This window comes from Talpa occidentalis, unplaced genomic scaffold (genome assembly GCF_014898055.3).
Source record: "Talpa occidentalis isolate TD23 unplaced genomic scaffold, MPIMG_talOcc4v2.1 talOcc4.16, whole genome shotgun sequence".
Classification (NCBI taxonomy): Eukaryota; Metazoa; Chordata; class Mammalia; order Eulipotyphla; family Talpidae; genus Talpa; species Talpa occidentalis.
The window spans coordinates 35476864-35498091 of record NW_023601653.1 but is presented as its reverse complement, the minus strand read 5'-3'; the positions used below and the strand labels follow the sequence as shown (position 1 = coordinate 35498091).

Sequence of the window (21228 nt, the reverse complement as noted above, 5' to 3'; positions counted from 1 at the left end):
AGTGTTTATAGCAGAACTGTATAATTCTAGTCCTGTGGGGTGATAGTCTGTATTTCATCCCTCAGCTCTGTTAATGTCTTTTTATTAGAAAGTTGCTCAAGAACTCTTTGGATAATTCCCTATAGTCATTAAAATTTAGATAATTCCCTTAAAAATATGATTTCTTGTTATGGTCTTAATTACTACATTTTTATTTCAGAAATGACCATTAAGAAGTAGATGCCCAGATGCAAAAGTGATGAAACAGTCAATTTGTCATAAACTAAGATGCAACTGTGGCTTTTCAACCAGATTAGTAAGTATTGCCAACTTTTTTTAACTTTATGTGCATTTTATCTACTTTGAAAAGTATTTTATAAAAAAATATAGTATACATTTTTCAAGTCTCAACTTGTATTTCTGTTTTTACTCTGGATTGTACTACAAATTCTAGCATAGAATTCTAGGAAAAATATGTCTGTGCTGTGCCTTTTTAAGTACCATTAAAGTAATACTATAAAATTACAGTTTAAGAGGAAATACATGAAAAAGAGTATTGCACCACTACCAAATATATCTACTCATAATTTTTTGATATTTTTTCCCTACTGATCAGTCTTTGTTCTATACATTTTTTTAAAAAGGACATGATTTTGCTTATAACGTTGTAAAGAGTATGCTTCTTGTATATATTTTAAAATTAAATTTGTTTCAGATGTTTCTTCTTGGGAATGAAAACATACCCTTCAGTACAGCATTTCTTACTGGGGTGATGAAAGTATTCTGGAAATAGATGGCAGTGATGGTTACACAACTTGGTGAATATAGTAAAAAATCACTGATTTTACATGTTAAAAGGATGAATTTTATGATGTGGATTATACCTAAGGGGAAAAAAATTACCTTTCAGAATATTGAATCTTGGCAAGAGTAAAACCCAACTGAGTACTGATGTTTTTAGAATGTGAAAATATGCCAGATGTCATTTTGTACTCTACCAAGGTGACTTGATAATCAGTAAAGCAGTATTTTTGTAATCATAGAATAATAAATTTTATAGTATAATAAATAATGCAGTAGGTTTTATTTTTATAAATACAATAAAGTACTTTTATTATTAGGGACTTACTGTCTCAGTATTTGGTACCACCAAATATTATAATATTCTGATCTACTTACTGTAGTAGCTATTTTGTAACTTCATTTTCAAGAGACCTTATGTTTTGCAACTAACTTTTCTATCTGACATTTTTTTAGGAGCAAAATTGTATCTCTTTTTCTCAGAAGATAATTCCACAAGGTAAGAAATTGTTAATAAAGTAGTGAAACAATTGTAGTTGAATAAAGATTTAATTGCATTTGATTTTTAAAATCCTTTTCACCATGATTCTCAAAAATTTGTTAACTATTTACTACCTCAGAATTTGCCAGCAAGACACAGCTTACCCACTTTCAATTTAGGATTAAAAGGGTGAGGTAAAAATGATCACTTTTGAGCTTTACATAGTACTTGTCATGGTTAGAGCTAATTCCTAGCATCCTTAGGAGTGGGTGTACATTTTAGGAAAAGTGTTATTCTCTTCCATTGGCCTCATTCATCTTTACCTCAGTGAACATTGTCTAACTGATTTGGGGGAGTGAAGGGTTTAATATTGATTCTCTCGTGAGAGCTTTCAATTAAAGGAGGTTATTTAATTATATATATATATATATATATATATATATATATATATATATTTGTTTTTAAATTCCCGAATGATCACCTTTACAATGAAATTTAAATCATTGATTTACATTATTATACATGTTAGACTTCTGAAGGATGAAATGTTCAAGTGAGTAGACAGTAAAATCTCCTATTGGTGTGCTTACTGTATGCTAGGAACTTAATTTCTTGGTAGCAATAAGAAGTCATTTTGTCAAATTTTCTTGGGAACTTTTTGGTATTGTTGTAGGGTTCACTGTAGATTTTCAGTCTGTTAACTAGAAATGCTTGTAAAACAAAGTATTCAATAAAGTATTTATACCCATACCCCTATTATTCATTCTCCTTTTTCAGTATACTATGTCCTAAGGAGAACATGTATTCTCAAACATACCTTTTCCACCTTTTTGTTACTGCCCTAGAATTAGTTTATCACATCAGTTTATCACATTTTATGTTGATAACTGATAACAGGGGTTACAATAAAGGGACCACTAGGTGATGAGGAAGAAGGGAGAGCAAATTACTAATAGTTTTCATTTCCAAGTTTCTTGTGAAACTCCTTGCTGTTATTTTTTTCTTACTTTTGAGGGACTTTGGGAGGACTCCTGGAGCCTATCCATAGTACTTAGGGCATTGCTCAGTGGCTGCACGACAATGTCAGGAGAAGCAAATTCTCTTGTATTCCCTAACTAGAAATTGTCAGAGTGATGATACTTCCAAGTCTGTAGTGATGGTTTGCCTCATAGTGAAGACCAGAGACAGTGAAGACTGGAGAGGGAGACCTCTGTGAGAGGGTGGGATGGGTGCTGACATTAGGAGGAGGATAATGACAGCAGAGATCAGATCAGGGAGCGGCTTCTATCTGGTAGAAGAAGCTAAAGGTACCTAGTTGGGCGCAGTTTTTCGTACGAGAGGGGGATCTTAGAGGCACTTAGTTCTGGGGGCCTAGTAGGAAATGTGAAACTGATTTAGAGGAATAGAAAGGGAATTCATATCTGCTAAAAGTGAAGCTTGTGTTGAGACTTTTTGAAGATATAGTTATTTATATGTTGACACTTAAGTATTTATAAGATCTTTAGTAGGAAGATAAACAACTCTTAAAAATTGATATTAATTTGGTATCCCATGCATTGCTTAGTATTTCCCCCATTCTTAAAAAATAACTGTTCATTAAATTAGACATCAGGTGACAAACATAGTCTCTTAGTCTAGTTTCTTTAATTTTTGAGTATTTTGTATGGCATAGTAAAGTCATTATTCTCACTTCAATATCTTAACACAAGACATAAGCAGAACAGATAATACTCTCATTTTACAAATGAGGAAGCCAGTAATGGAATTAGCTTTAGATACTTTTTACTAATCTTTACTGCCACCCTGTCAATGGATATTTTGCTCGATATAGAAGGTATAATTACAAAGATAGTTTTAATTATAAAGAAATGTTTCTAACCATGAAGTGTCTCATAGCCTGAGAAGTTTAAGAAAAATACACATGTACAAAGAAAAACATAACTAATGAATAAGTGGTAGTCACTTTAACCTTTCGTTTCACTAAAACAGTATTTAATCAATTAATATGGATATTGTCCATCATTATTAGATGGAGGATTTTTCATAAATACTTCCAATTTTGAATAAATATCAAAGATTTTTTTTGCTTTTGAACATGCCTAAGCATTTAAAGAGTTGGTGTCATGTATTTTGGAATATGGTAACCCTCTTACCCCAAATTGTTTATAGGTTGAAAATCAGGCAAATTGTATTATAAACCTGTATCTTTTATCCTGAAAGTCTTAATCTTGTTCAGGCCTAGCTTTAGTGGTATAAGCACAGGTCAAAATTGGTTTTGAGTAATCCAAGCCTGGAGAATCCTTGAATATACTAACCATTTGGTTTCAATATCTACTTTACATTTGAGTCTTTGAAAGATTGTGAGAGATTTCACAAGTAGGTGGTGGGGTAAAATAATACAGATTAAGTTATATTTTATTGCCTATATTGGCATTATAGGACTTTGAAGTTTAACAGTGTTTTTGTTTAAAAGCAGACAATGATATTAAAAACATAGGTCTTCTGACTGGTTTCTTATTGTATATGATGGCTTAGACTTTACCATTCAATTTAAGTAAACTTGAACTTTAAAAAAAGTGGGTAGTAGTGACATTTTATTAAAGAATACAATTGGTTCAGGTACCTTTTTGTTTCATGTTCTACTCTGCTTTAGAATTCCATATGAGCTGCCTTGATTTAATTTTTAGTTACTTGCTTTTAGATTAAAAAAAAAAAAAACAAACCTCAAAACTCAGAATAGATTGAAACTCGACACAAATTGCTGCCACAGAACAAAAGTGCTGATCAAGTTAAATCAACCCCTGTAATGTGTATTGAAAGGAAAACCTCTCCTCTCTCCCCCAATTTGAAGAACAAGCATTTTTCCTGCCAAGAAGGGCTGACTTTAAATGGACCAGCTGTCCATATTAGGAGCATAGGGTTGCTAAGGTGACCATGGCTGTTTGGAGAAAAATGCAGCTGGGAGGGCAAGTTCTTGATGTGTGAGCTGAGGGAAGGAATGTGGTGTGATTGTGCATCATTCCTCCTAATCACATGCTCACAAAATGCTGTGTGGGCAGCATGTAGAAACTACAAGTCTGTTTGTGGTTAAAATCATTTTGTTTTCATGTGAGCCAGAGCTTACAGTTTAGATCGAAAACTTCTACTTATATGTATATGTGTGTTTTGGGTGAAGGGGAGGATGTTTTGATGTTGGATGAAATGGGAATGAATTTATTTTGCTTGTTGGACACATACTTTCATATTGTTAAAATGACTGTTGAAATGATCTTTCCAGTATATTCCTTTTAGTCATCTATACAATGTTAGTAGTTTCCCAAGTGAATGATGTATTCCTTGTAATTGTGCTTATTTCTTTGGCACTTTTAATTTCAGAATTATTTGGAAGTGTTTATGTGGAGTATTTTCTTTAATTTCTTTTTTTATTTTTAATGTTTTTATTCTTTCCAAGGGAGATCTTACCTTAGTACATTATTTTTTCCCTGAAGCATCCAAAAATAGGTTCTGTCATTTTGTAAAAAAAGTACGATTCAAGGAGCAATGGAAAAGATCGGGTCATTTAACTGAAACACTATTTAGATTTTATTATGGGCATCATTGCTAATATTTGAAATGAGATATGACATAAACATTGATATAGATGGTGAACCATGAGGGTATTTTTTTTTAAATCCTGTTTCCAAATCCCTACAATAATGTGTTGATCTTAAATGAGGACATAAATGTATAATCTATTTAAGAAATAAAGTAGTTGAAACATTGGCAACCCTATATTACATTAGCATCACGTTTTTTTTTTTCCTTAATCAGATAGCCTGCTTGTCTTGACATGATTGCTGTTTAATTTATAAAATATGGAGGAAAATTAAAAGATTAAAACAATTTAATCTTTGGATTCAGTTGGTTGTTTGCCATTTCTCATGTACACCTTGATAACTTTTGATGGCATTCTCTATAACTTGTCTCCTTGCCCCAAACACAACTGAATATAATCTGTTTATACCTTACAACAGTCTTTAATTTTAATGTAGTTGAATATATAAATTTTTCCCCTTATAGTTTATCTTAATCTTTTCGTACCCAGGAGTCATGAAGATAATTCTTTAACTAAAAATTATGGCTTTGCATTTCACATTTAATTTATAAATCTCTTAGTAACTGATTTGTATAAGAAGTACTGAGTATGAATTCAGCCTTTCCATATTGATAATTGATTATCCTAATAGTATTGCAATAGTCCTTCATTTTTTCCTTGATGTTTAAATTTTTTTGCATAAATCATGTTTCCATATATATGTGTGTATGTAGTTTATACTACATACATAGTTTATACTACATATATATGTATGTAGTTTATACAGACCAATGGTATAGAAATGAAACTACATATATATATGTAGTATAAACTATGTATGTAGTATAAACTGCATACACACATATATATTTGGAAACATGATTTATGCAAAAAAACTATGTATATATGTAGTTTCTGAACTATATATATATATATATATATATAGAGAGAGAGAGAGAGAGAGAGAGAGAGAGAGAGAGAGTTTCATTTCTGTACCTTTGGTCTGTTTGTCTATCCCTGAACTATTACTATACTATCTCAGATATCTGTAGACATTCACAGTATTGTTTCTTGTATTGTTCCTGATTGCAAAGGAAATACTTTCAAATTTCACTATTTAAAATCATACATTTTTTTACTTTTAAAGATAGCCTTTATCAAGTTAAGGAGAGTTTCGTTTGGGGCAAGTTTTGTTTTGTTTGTTTATTTTAAATCATGAATAGATGTTTCTAAAGCCCAAACTTCTTTCTTTTTTTAATTTAAATATTTTATTTTATATAATTCTTATATCTTTTTTCATCTTTGCACAATGTATGCATTTTCATTTTGGTTATATTCCCCATACAATTGCACCTCCCCCCTTATTTTGACTCTAGTCCTTCCTTCCCTCCCTCCCCCACCCCCCCACAGTGTGGTCTCTGGTTTATAGTTGCTTGTTGATTTTGATGTTTACTTTGTATTGATTAGTCTTTTTCCTGGTCTCTTATTTAGGTTTTCTAAATTCCTGCTGTGAGTGAGACCATCCATTATTTTTCTTTTTCTTTCTGACTTATTTCACTGAGCATGATCCCTTCTAGCTCCATCCATGTTGCTGCAAACTGCATGTGTTTATCTTTTTTGATTGCTGAGTAATATTCCATGGTGTATATGTACCACATCTTCTTGATCCAGTCATCTATTTTTTGGGCATTTGGGTTGCTTCCATAGCTTAGCTATTGTAAATAGTGCTGCTATAAACATAAGGATGCAGGTGCCCTTTGGAATTACTGTTTCTGTGTCATTTGTAAAGCCCAAATTTCTTTCTCTAATCTGTTAATATGGTTAGCTACATTAATTTTCAAATAATCTAAGCATTCCTGGTATAAACCTATTTTAGTCATGATGAATTATCATTTTATAAATTACTACATTTGGTTTGATTATATTTTGTTTAGGGTTTTTACACTAGTGTTCATGTGTGATTTTCCTTTTTCATTATTGTCCTATTTTAGTTTTTAAAAAATCTTTTGTGATGATTAAAAATTTTTGTAATTGTGACAAACTATACATAAAATATGAAATTTACCATCTTCACCATCTAGCATAAAATATACCATGTTAATGATAACTGGTTGCCATATTAACCATTTTTTAGCTTATAGTTCTGTAGTGTTCAATATATTCACACTGTTGTGCAACCAATCTCCAGAACTTTTTCATCTTGTAAAAAATGCAACTCTGTTTATTAAACAGTTCCTATTCATTTCCTTTTCCTCATTTCTTTTCCTACAGTTTTTCTTTCTGATTTTTCTGAATTTGGCTATTCTAGATCTTTCATGTAAGCAATATCACACAGTATTTATCTTTTTGTACCTGGCTTATTTCACTTAGCATAATGTCCTCAAAGTTCATCTATGTTGCAGTAGCATTTGTCAAATTTCCTTTTTTATACTGAATAATATACCATTATATATATAAGTATTTTGTTACCCATTCGCATTTATAAGCAGTTACTATGCTTCTACCTTTCTGTTCTTTTTTTTTTTTTTTTTTTTTTATAGAGGCATGTTTATTTATTTATTAATTATATTTGTTTGTTTGTTTTGTTTATACATGCACTGGGTACAGTCAGAAGCGCGGGAGGGTGAGAGAATTCACCAGAGCCAGAGTGGGGAGCAGAGCAGGCAGAAGGACTGAAGTACACTGCTGAGGGGAGCAGCGGGTGGCAGGAGAGGTCTGCGCACCATGTGGGATCCTCCTCCGGTGGCCGGGGAGCAGCCGGGGATCGAACCGGCGCCGCAGAGGCCGCGGGCAGCTTCGCAACCCAGCGCTCAACCGCTGCGCCACCGGGGAGGCCCCTACCTTTCTGTTCTTATAATGTTGTTATGAACATGTTTCTTTGAGATGCTGCTTTTAATTCTTTTGTGTATAGACTCAGGGTGGTATGGCCCAATCATATGATAATTTTGTTTTTTAATATTTTGAGGAACTGCCATCCTGTTTGCCACAGCAGCTGTTCCATTTATGTTCCTACCAGCAGTGCATAAGGGTTGCAATTTCTCTACATCCTTGCCAACACTTTTCCTTTTTTGTTGTTGTTGTAGATATCCTAATGGGTGTGAGGTAATATCTCATTGTAGTTTTGATTTGCATTTCCCTAGTGGCTAGAAATGTTGAGTATCTTTTCATATTTTGGTTGGCCATTTATATGTTTTCTTTGGAGAAATTTCTATTCAAGACCTTTGTCTAGTTTTTAATCATATTATTTGCTTTTTTGGGTGGGTGTGTATGTATATGTGTGTGTATTTTTCTGGATATTAACCCCTTATCAAGACATATGATTTGCAGATGTTTACACTTGGTTAATTGTTTTCTTTTGTTCACAGAAGTTTCTAATTCTGATGTAGTCTAATTTATCTGTTTTTACTTTTGTTTTTTGTGGTTGTGGTGTCATATTCAAGGACTCATTGCCAAATCTAATACTTGAAACTTTTCCCAAACTGTTGGGTTGTCGGAAAAATCATGATGTATTTTTTTATGTTTTTTAAAGGTCATTTATTTATATAAAGAACAAAGATCAATCAGAGATATATTGCCTGTTTTGTTTGATAACCTTTTGCCATCTTTCAGTGAGCTTCATAATTCCTTGTTCATAGAAGGACCTGAATTTATTAGTGAAAAACTGAACAAGGTGCTGATTTATAACCTCATCTGAATTGAACATTATACCATGCAAGGAGTTCTGAAAAGAGCGAAACAGGTGTAAGTCTGATGGTGCATGTGGCAACACATCCCGTCCAAGCTCAAATAATTTTGGGTGGGTGATCACATTTGTGTGTGGTCTTACATGGTTGTGATGGGAATACATACAGCTTCTTTACATTTGACAAGCTCTGGACGTGGATGATGGATTCGTTCAAACTCTCCAGTTGCCACCATATGCATTTGAGTTGATTATTTGATTCCTTGGTAGGAGCTTGAAAAACACGACACCTTTAAAATCCCACTACCCTGAGAGCATAACCTTCCTCTAATGAATGTCTGCTTTCAATGTCATTTGAGGTGAACCGTCATGTCAGGACCAAGACCGTTGGTGCACCACATTGCTGTAAAGAATACGCTTATCACCAGTTATTAGTCACTTCAAAAAGGATCATTTTCCTCATGTTTAATGAGCATATTGCAGATGTGTATACATGCCGTCAAATGAACTTCTTTGAGTTCATGAGGAACCCAAATATTGAGCTTGCTTACATATCCCAGCCTTTTCAGGTGGTCATGAATGCTTGAATGATGGGTGTTCAATGTTTCATGCAAGCTCTCATGTCCTGTAACATGGGTTTGACTTGATCAATGCCTTTATTTTGTCGTCATCAACCTCGGTGGGCCTCCCTGATTGAGGAGCATCATTGAGATTGAAATTACCAGCACAGAATTCTATGAACCATTGTTGGCACTGACATTCTTGTACAGCATTATAACCTTAAACATTACACAACTTTCACAAGCTTGACGCATGTTCTTCCGTATGGCGAAAATGCAGTTTGGTCTTCCATCTTCAACTTACCGTTAAATCTCCAAAACTCAACCAAATCTCTCAGTTATTTCTTTATAATGCAGCTAGAACAGTCAACTGTCAGATGGCTAGCAAATAACAAGGATGCGAATGACTCTAGTACTTCCAAAAATGAAGTAGTGCCATCTGCTGCAAAAATGCGGCATGACTTTCCCGACAACCCAATAACATAAAATTCAGTCAAAGTTAAGATCTTAGAAGTATTGACACCCTGGGAGCAAGAGCTAGATCTTGTTTAATGAGACCATCCTTCTATAAAAAGAACCACAGCTCCCTGGGGAATTGTATGATTCTAGAGCTGGAGCAAAAAAATATTTAAGAACAATGTGGAGCATCTTGTAATGCCAAAAAGAAAGAAAGTTTTTAAACAAACAAAAAACCTGCAGTGATGAGACTGTGTCAAATGAAGATAGGAGACAATCAAAAGAACTTCCACTGGGGCAAAGTTGGAATAACTTGAACAAGAAAATAACTAAAATATAAAGTAGTACTGCATTACAATCTAAAGTATAAAATAAACATCCATGGCTCCATGCTAGTATGAATAAGTGACTGAGTAAATAAATAATTGGAGAAGAGACAAAGTCCTGTGCATAACTAGTAATTCATACCGATACTCTGTCTTCAGCAAGGTAGGGTACCCTATGGAGGGAGGTTGGGGAGGAGTAACTTGACAGTGAAGCAGCCTGACAAACACCATCGCAGCCAGGTGGTCAGGGTCAACAGCAGCAATGAGTCATGTTGATACTGTTTTTCAGGGGAGTTGATAAGATGAAAAAGGCACTTTATCTTTGTAATCTTCCTTTCCCAAACTTGTGTCTAATCATGAGAAATACGTGAGACAATTCCAATAGGACATTCTACAAAATACTTGACCAGTATTCCTGAAAACTGTTGGAGTCATTTAAAACAGGGAAAAATCTGAGAAACTGAATATCCAAAAGGATCCTAATGAGACATAATGATTAAATAGAATGTGGCATCTTGGATGGGATCCTAGAATAGAAAGGGCATCACATAAAGCAAAGAAAATTAAGTATGGACTTTAGTTAATATTCTATCTATATTAGCTCATTAGTTATAACAAATGTGTCATACTAATTATAACATGTTAATTATAGGAGACACTGGGTGTCGGTATGTACGTATGGTACTGTCTGCTCAGATTTTCTCTAAATCTGAAGTTGTTTTAAAAAATAAAGTTTAGAAAAAAGAATCAAAGTATTTTTTAATCCCAGAAATCATGTAGTTTACAAGTCTTACCAGATTTTGCTCATAGGCCACTCTTTAATACATATTACTCCTGTAGCAACTAAAGTTTTAAGAAAAGCTGGTAAAAGAATAATTTGCTTGAGGGTATTGCATAACTAGTTCTTGAAAACAGGCTTAACATTTATTATGCTGCAATGACGGCCAGCTTTGAAGGCCTACATAAATGGTAGAAAGTTGTGTTTTTTATAATGTTAGTTTTTTATTATTTAAAAATTTTATCTTTAACAGATTTCTTATAAAAATGTATTAACTATAACTTTATATAATTAGCCTAAAGCTGCTTTTTATTTTTTTGATATAATCTGAACACACTTTTGATAAAGAGAGAAATACTGGTTCAAGTAAGTAATTTATTTCTCTATTTTTCAGAATAATTTTGTTTGAAGAACTTGAATGATGGTTTGGTTATTTTTATATTTACTGAAGCAGGTATTACTAGGACTATATATTAGGGAAATAGCATTTATTGCCAGCCCAGGATTTTTCTTGGAGGCAGGGAAGAAAAGAATTTGTTTTGGATATTTTCCCTCACTAATATTTGTACCTGCAGTTATAACAAAATAAATATTAGTTGGTAGTATATTAATTAAAAAGTGAAAATATGCATGCTAGCAAACCCAGTGTTAAGCAATTTCAGCTTTATCAGCAGGAGGAATTTAAAGCCTTATTACTTTGTTAGCATTACTTTTATTTATAAATGGAAGAAGAAAAAGATGAGCTCTTTTATCCTATGAAATTTTTGAGTGACTCTAAAGAAAGGAGTTATTGGAAGAAACTAATTTCAATATCTCAACCATTATTTCAGTATCTTGTAATGTTTCAAACTCATGCTTTATACTTACCTACCATATTCCTGAAATAACTACCAGATAACTAGATAGACCAAAGATGCTGGTGTTGGAATTGCATGTGGCAAGTACTTCACATGCTAATCAAAGAAAGTACTAATTAATATGAAGCATTTTCTTAAGATTCAAAATTAAAAGCGCTTAAGGGAAAAGACTTAGGCTCAGAAAGTCGACATGGAAAGTAGTCTCAGTTGTAGATTTTCTTCACCTTCACCCACACCCACTCATCACAGGACTAGGAGTGACCTAGGTTGTAGGAAGTGGAACATCTCGATAATGACAGTCCTTTCTTGAATCTCTATGTATGAAAAAAAAGGATATCTGTTGCTACTTAAGCCTTGTGAGTATACTTGCTCACTTTGACAGAAACATGATAACATTGCTTCTAAGATATTTTTGTTGTAGGGCTTCCCTGGTGGCACAGGGGTTGAAATATCAGCACTGATAAAACTATCACCAGCCACTGCGGCATGAAATCTATCCCAGCCAGGGAGCTAACCCACATGGCACAGCAGACTTCTCTCCTGTCTTGCCCACTGCTCCTCTCAGCAGTTTATTTCAGTGGATCCACCTGTTCTGCTCCCCACTCTGGTGAATCCTCTTACAATCCTCCTACCTTGCACCTCTGGCCTATACCCCAGTACTTGTATGCATAAATAAATAAAAATAAACCTTTAAAAAATAATTTTCATTGTACTGTAGCTAAATTTCAGAGCATTAAATAACTCAGTTTAGATAAATCTAAAATAATTTCAAGTTCCATTTCAAAATGTGATCTTTTAAATAACTATTAAGTAACGTAAATTAACTAAATTTAAGACTATTTGGTTGTAGCATTTTTGATATGTTTTCATATTGCAGGAATTCAGGGACAACATTTATCAATAAGTATGTTGTTATTTTGAAACATTAGGGTATTTTTTTTAATATTTATTTTTATTTATACAAGAACTGGGGTACAGGCCAGATGTGCAGGAGGGTGAAAGGATTCACCAGAGACAGAGCGGGGAACAGAACAGGCAGACTGACGAAATACACTGCTGAGGGGAGCAGCCTGCGAGACAGGAGAGGTCTGCGCGCCATGTGGGACCCTCGCTGGCCGGCCGGGATCGAACTGATGCTGCAGAGGCTGCAGATAGCTTCACAGCGCGGTGCTCACCCACCTGCGCCACCAGGGGAGGCCCTAGGATATTTATTTATTCAACTAAAACTTTGAGCATTTAGTATGTTTCTGATTCTGCCTAAGCACTGGAGCTTATAAACTCGGGAGTTTATATTTTGGGTGGCTGTGGAGTAGAGAGACAGGGAATAAAAAAAGTAGTCAATATATAGTAAGAAAATTAGTAATAGGTCATTTGGAGAAGAAGTTAGCAGTGTAAAAGGATAAGGGCATGTGCTGTTGTGGGGAAAGGCTTTTCCTGTTTTGTGTAGGGGCCCTGGGAAGTCCTCTAATAATTGACTTGTGAAGAAGACCCGAAGCAAGTGAGAATACCTACTGGGTGGAAGAGTGTTCCAGGTAGAGATAACAGCAGTTATAAAGGTAGGTAGGAAAACGGATAGTGTATTCCAGAAGCAGGAGGCCAGTCTGGCTGGAGCAGGGTATAGAGGAGAGTGGAAAGTACGTAAGATCACTAGTAGAGCTGGAGGGGCAGGAAATGATACAGATATTTAGGATCTTGTAGCACAGAAAGTCTTTTATTTTTACTTTCACAGAAATAGAGGCAGCCATGTGGAATTTTGTTATGTCAAGAAAAATTTGAATGACTTTGAAATATGTAAATACAGATGGGTGACTGTCCTGTTTTGCTCATCATTGGGTCTTACTTTCTTTTGAGTTATTTCATAGTTCTGGAATTTGTAGAACACTGTTAAAAAAGCACAGGCATCTTTTCCATAGAAATGCAAATTAATTGTGTCCAGTGGAATGCAGCACTTCTTAGTGAAGATTTCATTGGTTTGACTAAGAAATGTAAAAAGTGGTAGTTGTAGCCTTATTCTCATAAGTTATTTTCTCCAGTGGTTATAATGCAATATTTTATTACTATATTGGAAAAGTTAATAGCAGCTGTATCAATGAGGGTGCTGGCAGAGAACAGGAACCTGACAAAAATAATAGAAAAGAATTTAATGAGGGGATTGTTTGTAGAGTGTAGGCAGGTTTAAAGGATACCAACAAGCAATGATGACTGCAGAAAGTTACCACCACCTTTGTCTAAAAGGGAGATGGGATAGAGTGATTACCTGAGCCAGCAAAGCCAGTAGGTATAGGAGAGGGTTGCCAGACTGGCACTATCAGTAGAGATTTCGGTCAGAAGTGGAAACACAGACAACATGGTCTCCCAGTGCTCATGCAGGCCAGGCTCCTCAGGCACAGAACAGGGAGGCTCTGGAGGGTCAGGTGAAAACTAGTCAGAACAGCAAATAACCCTAAAACTCTGCCTTTAATAACAAATTAGCAAACAGCTGATGTGTCTGAACTTAAAAAGAAGAAAATCATGCACACAATTTTTTAGTTGTAGAAAGTGATAAAATTCATTTGGGTGAGTTTAAATGACATTAGACAATTATTAGAGCTAAAAGTCATCCATAAACTTCGGTGAAGACTTAAAAATTTATATCACATTAAATATTTTACTTTGGATTCAACGGGGTTAAAATGCTTTTATCTTTTTTTTATGTAGTTTAATTTAGTTTAGTTTTAATTAATTTTAAAACTTCATGAAACTATTATTTTATATTTCTGAGTATTTAAAAGCTCTTTTGTTGTGTCTTTTTATTCTTTTTAATGCAAAGTATTTCATATTTAGTTTTTGCAATTTACTTCAGGTGAAAGCAAGCTTAATTCATCTTATCCAGTCTCTTAAACAGGAAAAGAATTTACTGAAACATTGGTAGTGATTGGAAACTCAACATTTAAAGGAAACTCAGTTCCATTTTAGATGGAATTTTATTTACTCATAGATGTGTGTGATTTGGTTCAATTTCTTTTTTAGGACCAAGTCAAGTTCAATAGTCCATGTAACAGAGAAATTTGACCTATCTCTGCTCTCTTCTTGACTGCCAAATAATTTCTCCAAACTAACTTTCAATGGTTCCTGCAGTCTTACCCCATTTCACCTTGAATCTTTCTCTTTCCTAAAATTTCTGTGATATCACATTCTTGGATTTCTTCCTCCTTGTTGGGCAATGCTCAGCTAGCCTCTGTTGTGGGCCTCTCTTCCTGAGCAGTTCTTTTAATGTACATTCAGAGTTTCTGTGCATCTTCATTTTCTTCTCATAGGCAATTTCATCTTGTCCACTGCCTTGCATCCATAAACTGAGAACAGCCAGATTCATACCTCCCACTCAGATTATTCTTCCCACTTTAATACCTGTTTTCTGTTTGTCCGTTAAGTGTTTCCATTTGGATTTCTCACAGGCAACCCAGGAGATTTAAAACTGAACTTTTCTGTTTCTCTGCATCTTGTGCCTTTTTTGGGGTATTGTTGGTTTCTTTCCATTTAGGGATTTCTATTTTAATTCCTCAGTAGATTTTATGTATTTCTCATATGCATCTTCACTCTTTAGTTCATCTATTCAGTGGTTCTAAAATGTTTATTCAGTGTTATCTTGATCAGCCAGCGATCCTCATAACAAGATTTCTTGACAAGTCCTGGGTTTTCTGTAAGAGCTTCATTAATTTCAGTTACTTCTGATAGAAGAGAATAGAGTTCACTAGCAGCTTTCCAAAGCATCAAGCTTGCCTTGAACCTTGTGTCATTTCTATATTCTTTAGCTCAATGAATGTACTGTTACCTAAGCGGGAAATGTGGGCATTTTCATTGACTCCTGCTTTCCTTCCCCATCTAGTCAGCCATCAGGTGATATTGATGCTAGCTCCTGAGTATCACTCTAATCTCACCCTCTTGTACCTGTCCTCATTATTCACTACCCTAATTCAGACTCCCTCCACCACTGTTAATACTACAACCTTCAAACCTGTAACAACCATGAGGTAGGTAGTACTGGTGGAAAGTGTTTTTAACTTACCTATGTGGAATCATAAATTCAGAAAGGTGAAGCAGAACCCAGATCTCTCTAAGTCTCAGTCCTTGATATTTTCACTGTATTCTACTCCCTTACTGGCATGGTCAGAGATTGATAGTGCTTTCTACTGGAGAAATACAGAATGCTAACAGCAAACCCTTTTATTTTTGCTTTTTACTGTGTTTTAAAATACATTTGGATAGCAGAACTGTTGTGGGCTATTTATTAATTATACGAGAATTACAATCTTACAATTATTTGAGAATAAAAATGTTACCTTAGCCATATTTACCTCCTGTTTAGCAGGGTTAATTGTGTCAGAGGTTTCAAAATAGAAATTGACATGGGAAATTTAAAAATTTTAAGGCTTTGACAAAAATGTGTTACGTTTATAACAGGACACTAATATTCTTTGTAGCTATTAAATTTATTAAGCTCACAGATTTTTTTCTTTAAAAAAAGATTTAAAGCAGATACTGTTTCAGTTAGCAGCAGTTAAAAAACATTTTGAAAGTGAGATGGAGTAAAAATATCTTAGAAATTCTGGGTGCTTTCTGTAGAGATTTGTTTTCTCTACACGTTTTGTCTTTTTTTAAGGGAAAATTTCTTATTACTTTGAAATTACATTTTATCATAAGTTATGCTCAGAGGGAATAACCCTAGTTACCTGAACACTACTTTTGAATATGGTTTGTCAGAAATACCTTCACCATGCATGATTGATTTCTTGAGTTATAAGGTGAAGGTAAATATGAAGGAAATCAAACCAAGAAACCTTTGTAAGGAAAAGGTGCATAATGTGTTTGTTAAAGTGGTAGATAGGGAAACTAAGAATTCTGAATTTTATTTCCAGTAAAATTTTGGTTCATTTTTTCACTTCATTCCCTGTTGAAGTCTGGAGAAAATAGTTCCCAGCAGTCTGCACTACAAAATTATTCTCTATGCACATTATTTGTCATGGCTCAAAAGAACATTGGACTTCTCATGCTCCAGAATCCTACCACTTGGTAGTAACTATCATCCTACATCAGGAAAGAGCAAAGAGAAAATATTTTATTTTTTTAAAGATTGATTGATTGATTGATTTATACATACAAGCACTGGGTATAGTCAGAAGCGTGGGAGGGTGAGAGAATTCACCAGAGCCAGAGCAGGGAACAGAACAGGCAGACTGACGAAATACACTGCTGAGGTGAGCAGCGGGCATGGCAGGAGAGATCTGTCATGCCATGTGGGACCCTCGCCTGCACCGGGGATTGAACCGGTGCTGCAGAGGCTGCGGGCAGCTTTCGCAGCCCAGTGCTCAAACACTGCGCCACAGTGTTTCTCAGGAGGCCTGAGAAAATATCTTAAACACGCTTTCTTTAGTGTTAAAAATGAGTTGATGGTTTTCAGTGACTGTATACTACATTTTAATGATTTTAGGAGACATTTTCCAATTTTATTCACTAAATTTAGGGTGTACCTTGTAATTACTGGCATGACATAGTTTAGTTGACAGCTTTTTTTTTTCCTCATTGGTGTATAATGAGTAAAATCAATTTGTCTTAGCTTTAATGAAACACAGTATATTGTATATCTGTTAGTATTCAAAAGAATAACAATAAGAATAGCAATATTGGCCACCATACCTGAGGATCACTTTTTTGATAGTTCCACTTTTTAAAAAATGACCAAGAACTGGAATATAAGCAAAAAGGACTTTTGATTCTTAAAACTGCTGTTGTGACTCATATGATTCAGCTGTACTAATACATGATAAAGAACATATACTTTAACATAAATTATTCCTATGTGTCTGAGTATAGGGCCTTATTTTGCATCTATTCTCAATAGGTGTGAGTATCTGATTATAGAGTTCGTGAAGAGTCAAAAGAAAAAAGAAAAAAGAGCACATGTTTTAAATGACATGTCTAGGGCCTGCTGTGTGTTATCTGCTGTGAACCAAGGTGACCAAAATCAAAGGTTTAAAAAAAAATTCAAAACCTGGAACTGGCAAGAGTTTGCCAGTTTGGGAGGGGCAGACAGCCTGATACAGATATATCACCCTGATTATTGCTTAGAAAAGACTGCTTATCAAATGCATTTGTCTGATTTTACTGACACTTTTATAAACATACAAAATGGCTTATTGGAGTTGTTGAACATATTTTGCCCTTAAAGTATCAGAAAAAAATTATTTTTGATATTATCAGACATCTAAAATAGGATTTGATTCCAAAATCCCAGTGATCACTGGACCCTGACAGTTCTACCTGTGTTGCTAAATATATTGCACTAGGATACCACTTTAAAGCCTTGGGGAGAAAAACTTAGAAAACACATCTTAGTACTAAGAGTGTTTCTAGAAGCTCTCCGTGGGTGGTTGTACACCAGATGTCCAAACTGCATTATTTTTATTTGGAATAAATCCAGGCTGTGTATCTCCATAAATTCTTAGAATTAGGGTGCCTTTCAGGACATTCCCCTGAGACATGTGAATTCTGAGCATAATTTTGTTGGCTATGAGCACCTTCAGCCTAAGAGTGGATGTTAAGTTCTGGTATTGGCAAGTGTTCAGCATTTTCTAATTAGGTTTTGCCTACTTAAATTCTGCTGGCAGTTTCCCTTGGCCACTGTGTTCTTCCCAGTCTGCCCTAACCTGTTTTGTATGTAGTCTGCCTTTGGGCTCTTCGTGGGCCTTTCTAACTTTTCTGTCTTTTCCGAAGAAGGCTATAATCAAGTATTGATTTGTATATTCTTCAGCTAATTTATTGTTGATTATAAACAACGCATATGCTGAAGAGTAATTTTAAAAATAAACTTTTTTTCCAGAACAATTTTAGAAGCACAGAAAAGACAAAAAAAAGTTCAAGAGATTATCATATACCCTTTACCCAGCTTCTCCTAATGTTAATCTTGTGTAACTATGGTACATTTGTCAAGGCTGAGAAATTAACACTGGTTTAATACTTGTCACTAAACTACAGACTTGATTTGGACTCCCCCAGTTTTTCCACTAGTGTCTTTTTTTTCCATTTCAAGATCCAATCTAGGATACTGGATTGCATTTTATTTATTTGTTTGTTTGTTTGTTTTAAAAGATTTATTTATTTATTTATACAAGCACTGGGTACAGTCAGAAGCGCGGGATGGTAAGAGAATTCACCAGAGTCAGAGTGGGGAGCAGAACAGGCAGACAGACAGAAGACACTGCTGAGGGGAGCAGCAGGCCGCAGGAGAGGTCTGCACGCCATGTGGGACCCTCGCCGGCCAGCCAGGGATCGAACTGGTGCTGCAGAGGCTGCGGGCAGCTTCGCAGCCCAGCGCTCAACCGCTGCGCCACGGGGGAGGCCCCCTGGATTGCATTTTAAAAGAATAGTTTTCTTTTTTTTCTCCTGAACTTTATACCCTGAACATTTTTCTTTGTCATGCTTTAAATAATGCTTATTTATGTCTAATGTTTTAAAAGTTAATCAAAGGGATAGATATACTCTGTTGTAAATATTTCTGGTTAACTTTTTGTTGTTGCCATTTTGTAGTGGGGGGGAGAATGTTCGAAAACACATCAAATGTTTTTATTACTAGTATATTTGAATCGGATGTGTTTAAATGCTACTTATAATAGTAAATTTGAATGCATTGCTCTAAAAGTAGAAAATAAATAATCAAGTATATTTTCCTTTCAGAATATGTTTAAGAGCATTTAGATTGAGTTAAATGCAGAAACTGATGAGCTATTCATGAAGCAGTTTGCTTTAAGGGTTATTTGGAGTTGCTTGGCATCTGGCTTATTTTGAGTAGAGAGAGAAAGAAAGAGAGAGAGACTCTGTGTGTGTGTGTGTGTGTGTGTGTGTGTGTGTGTGTGTATACATTTTATAAACACATAGCCAGTATATAGGTTTTTAATATGAGCCTAGTAAATAGCATGATAATCTTCTGAGTTATTATGAAAATTAATGGTATGTTCTACGTATACATCTGTATATTTAGTTTGGAAAGTTACCCTTTTATTTACTTTTATCTTTCCTTAATGTTATTTAGTTCTAGGTTAAGCTTATTAATAAAAAAGTGAAACTATGTAGAGATTTTCTTGCATGTCTTTTATTGATGTTTATAGCTTGATCGATTTGAACAATTTTTTATGTTTGTTTAACATGAACTTTGTAGTGTAGTGTTGAATTTAGTGTTTTGTTGTTTTGAAGTTTAAATAAAGCCATAAAGCCAAGTGCTTTTTAATAGCTATTAGGTATGCCACAGTAAGAAAAATATTGTAAAATTCATACTTGCTTTACCTACTACTGTTGTTCAGTTTAATAAAACCTCATAAGTTAATATTTATCATACTTAGAGTTCAATCCCTGCTAGCAGACTAGTGTTTATTAGTCTATGCTAGAGGTCGATTATGAGGGTTAAACAGTAATTTGTTAATTTGACACAGTTATAAGAATCAACTGGGTTGAAAAATACAAACATGGAATTCTTATTTACAATATGCAGAAAATTGGATGTACTATCTCAATAAGATAAAATATGTTCATTCCAATTTTGAGAGTTATTGATGAATTCTTTCTGGAGAATGCCTATACACTGTTACTGTTACTTTGCAATCACATGTCTTCTTTCTGTGATGCAATCTGTGAATTTTTAGTTGGAGAGAGCTATGTGATTTGTCATACAGAATTTTCATCGCTTTGATGTTGCTGGAGCACAGTATTTGATATCTTTGTATAATATATTGCAACATAAAACACTAAAGTAAGGGTTTCTTTGAGAGTTCCCAAGGCTGATGATATTTTTTCCTGTGATTGAAGGTGCTGGGATTGTTGCCACTGGTGCTGATTACATTATTAGCTAAAACAGTGACTCATGTGCTGGGTTTGCACATCTGTAGGTGTGTTTTTATGGCTTAGGGCAGAGATTATGGGCACTCAGATTTAATTGTATAAATTTCATCACCAGTGTTTCTGGTATAAGTGTGTTTCAAGGTTATAGATGATTTCAGAATTAAATGATGACCACTATTATTAAAGGTAGAGGTTATATTTTGTATCATCTATTTTAACTTTTTATTGTTTTATTGGTAGCAAGCCATTGTAGAATCATTTCTAAATGGCATTTGCTAGATACACACAATTGTTGATAGATAGGTAGTTGATAAAGATACAGATAATACAGACTTGTATTTCTGTCCCTACCATCTGAAAATGTATGATTAAAAATGACTTGGTCAAATTCAGTGTAAAATACAGTGTAAAATACATCTAGAGTAGATGACATTTTATGGATCTGGAAGGTTGAATCTGAGTTTCAAGGCTTTTACTCTACAATGACATTCACTACAGGTTCAGTACTGTTGGGAGAATGCTTATAGATGGATGCTGTGATTTACAGTTAGATATTGGGCATAATAGAGAGTAAAATCCCATTATTTTTATTCTTAAAAATTGGAAGTTATAAAAAAATACCTAGAAATTCTCCTTTGTATATTTTCTGTGATATAGTGATGTATTTTGATAGAACTTTAATGATATCTTTAAGATTGGAAGGAAAAATGCAAACTGCCCTCAATAGTGTAAACTTTTCCTTCATAAAGTAGCTTGCTCCTGTCTTGCCTGCCTCCTGATGTTCCCCATGCATGCTCTACTATCCAACTAGAAGGAATTGGTTGCTGCTTCTGGAGCAGGCCATGTTCCTTTAGGCTTCTGTGCGC

At 34.5% G+C, this 21228-nt stretch overlaps 1 protein-coding gene across 2 annotated transcripts in view; it reads left to right on the top strand.

Moving 5' to 3' along the window:
* Positions 1–21228, top strand: part of FRS2 (fibroblast growth factor receptor substrate 2) — a 97817-nt gene that overhangs the window by 51315 nt on the left and 25274 nt on the right. For both annotated transcript variants that reach the window (XM_037514006.2, XM_037514005.2), the window contains exons 2-3: positions 200–295; positions 1237–1279. The gene's annotated coding sequence lies outside the window, so the exon portion shown is untranslated. The remainder of the gene's footprint in view (positions 1–199; positions 296–1236; positions 1280–21228) is intronic.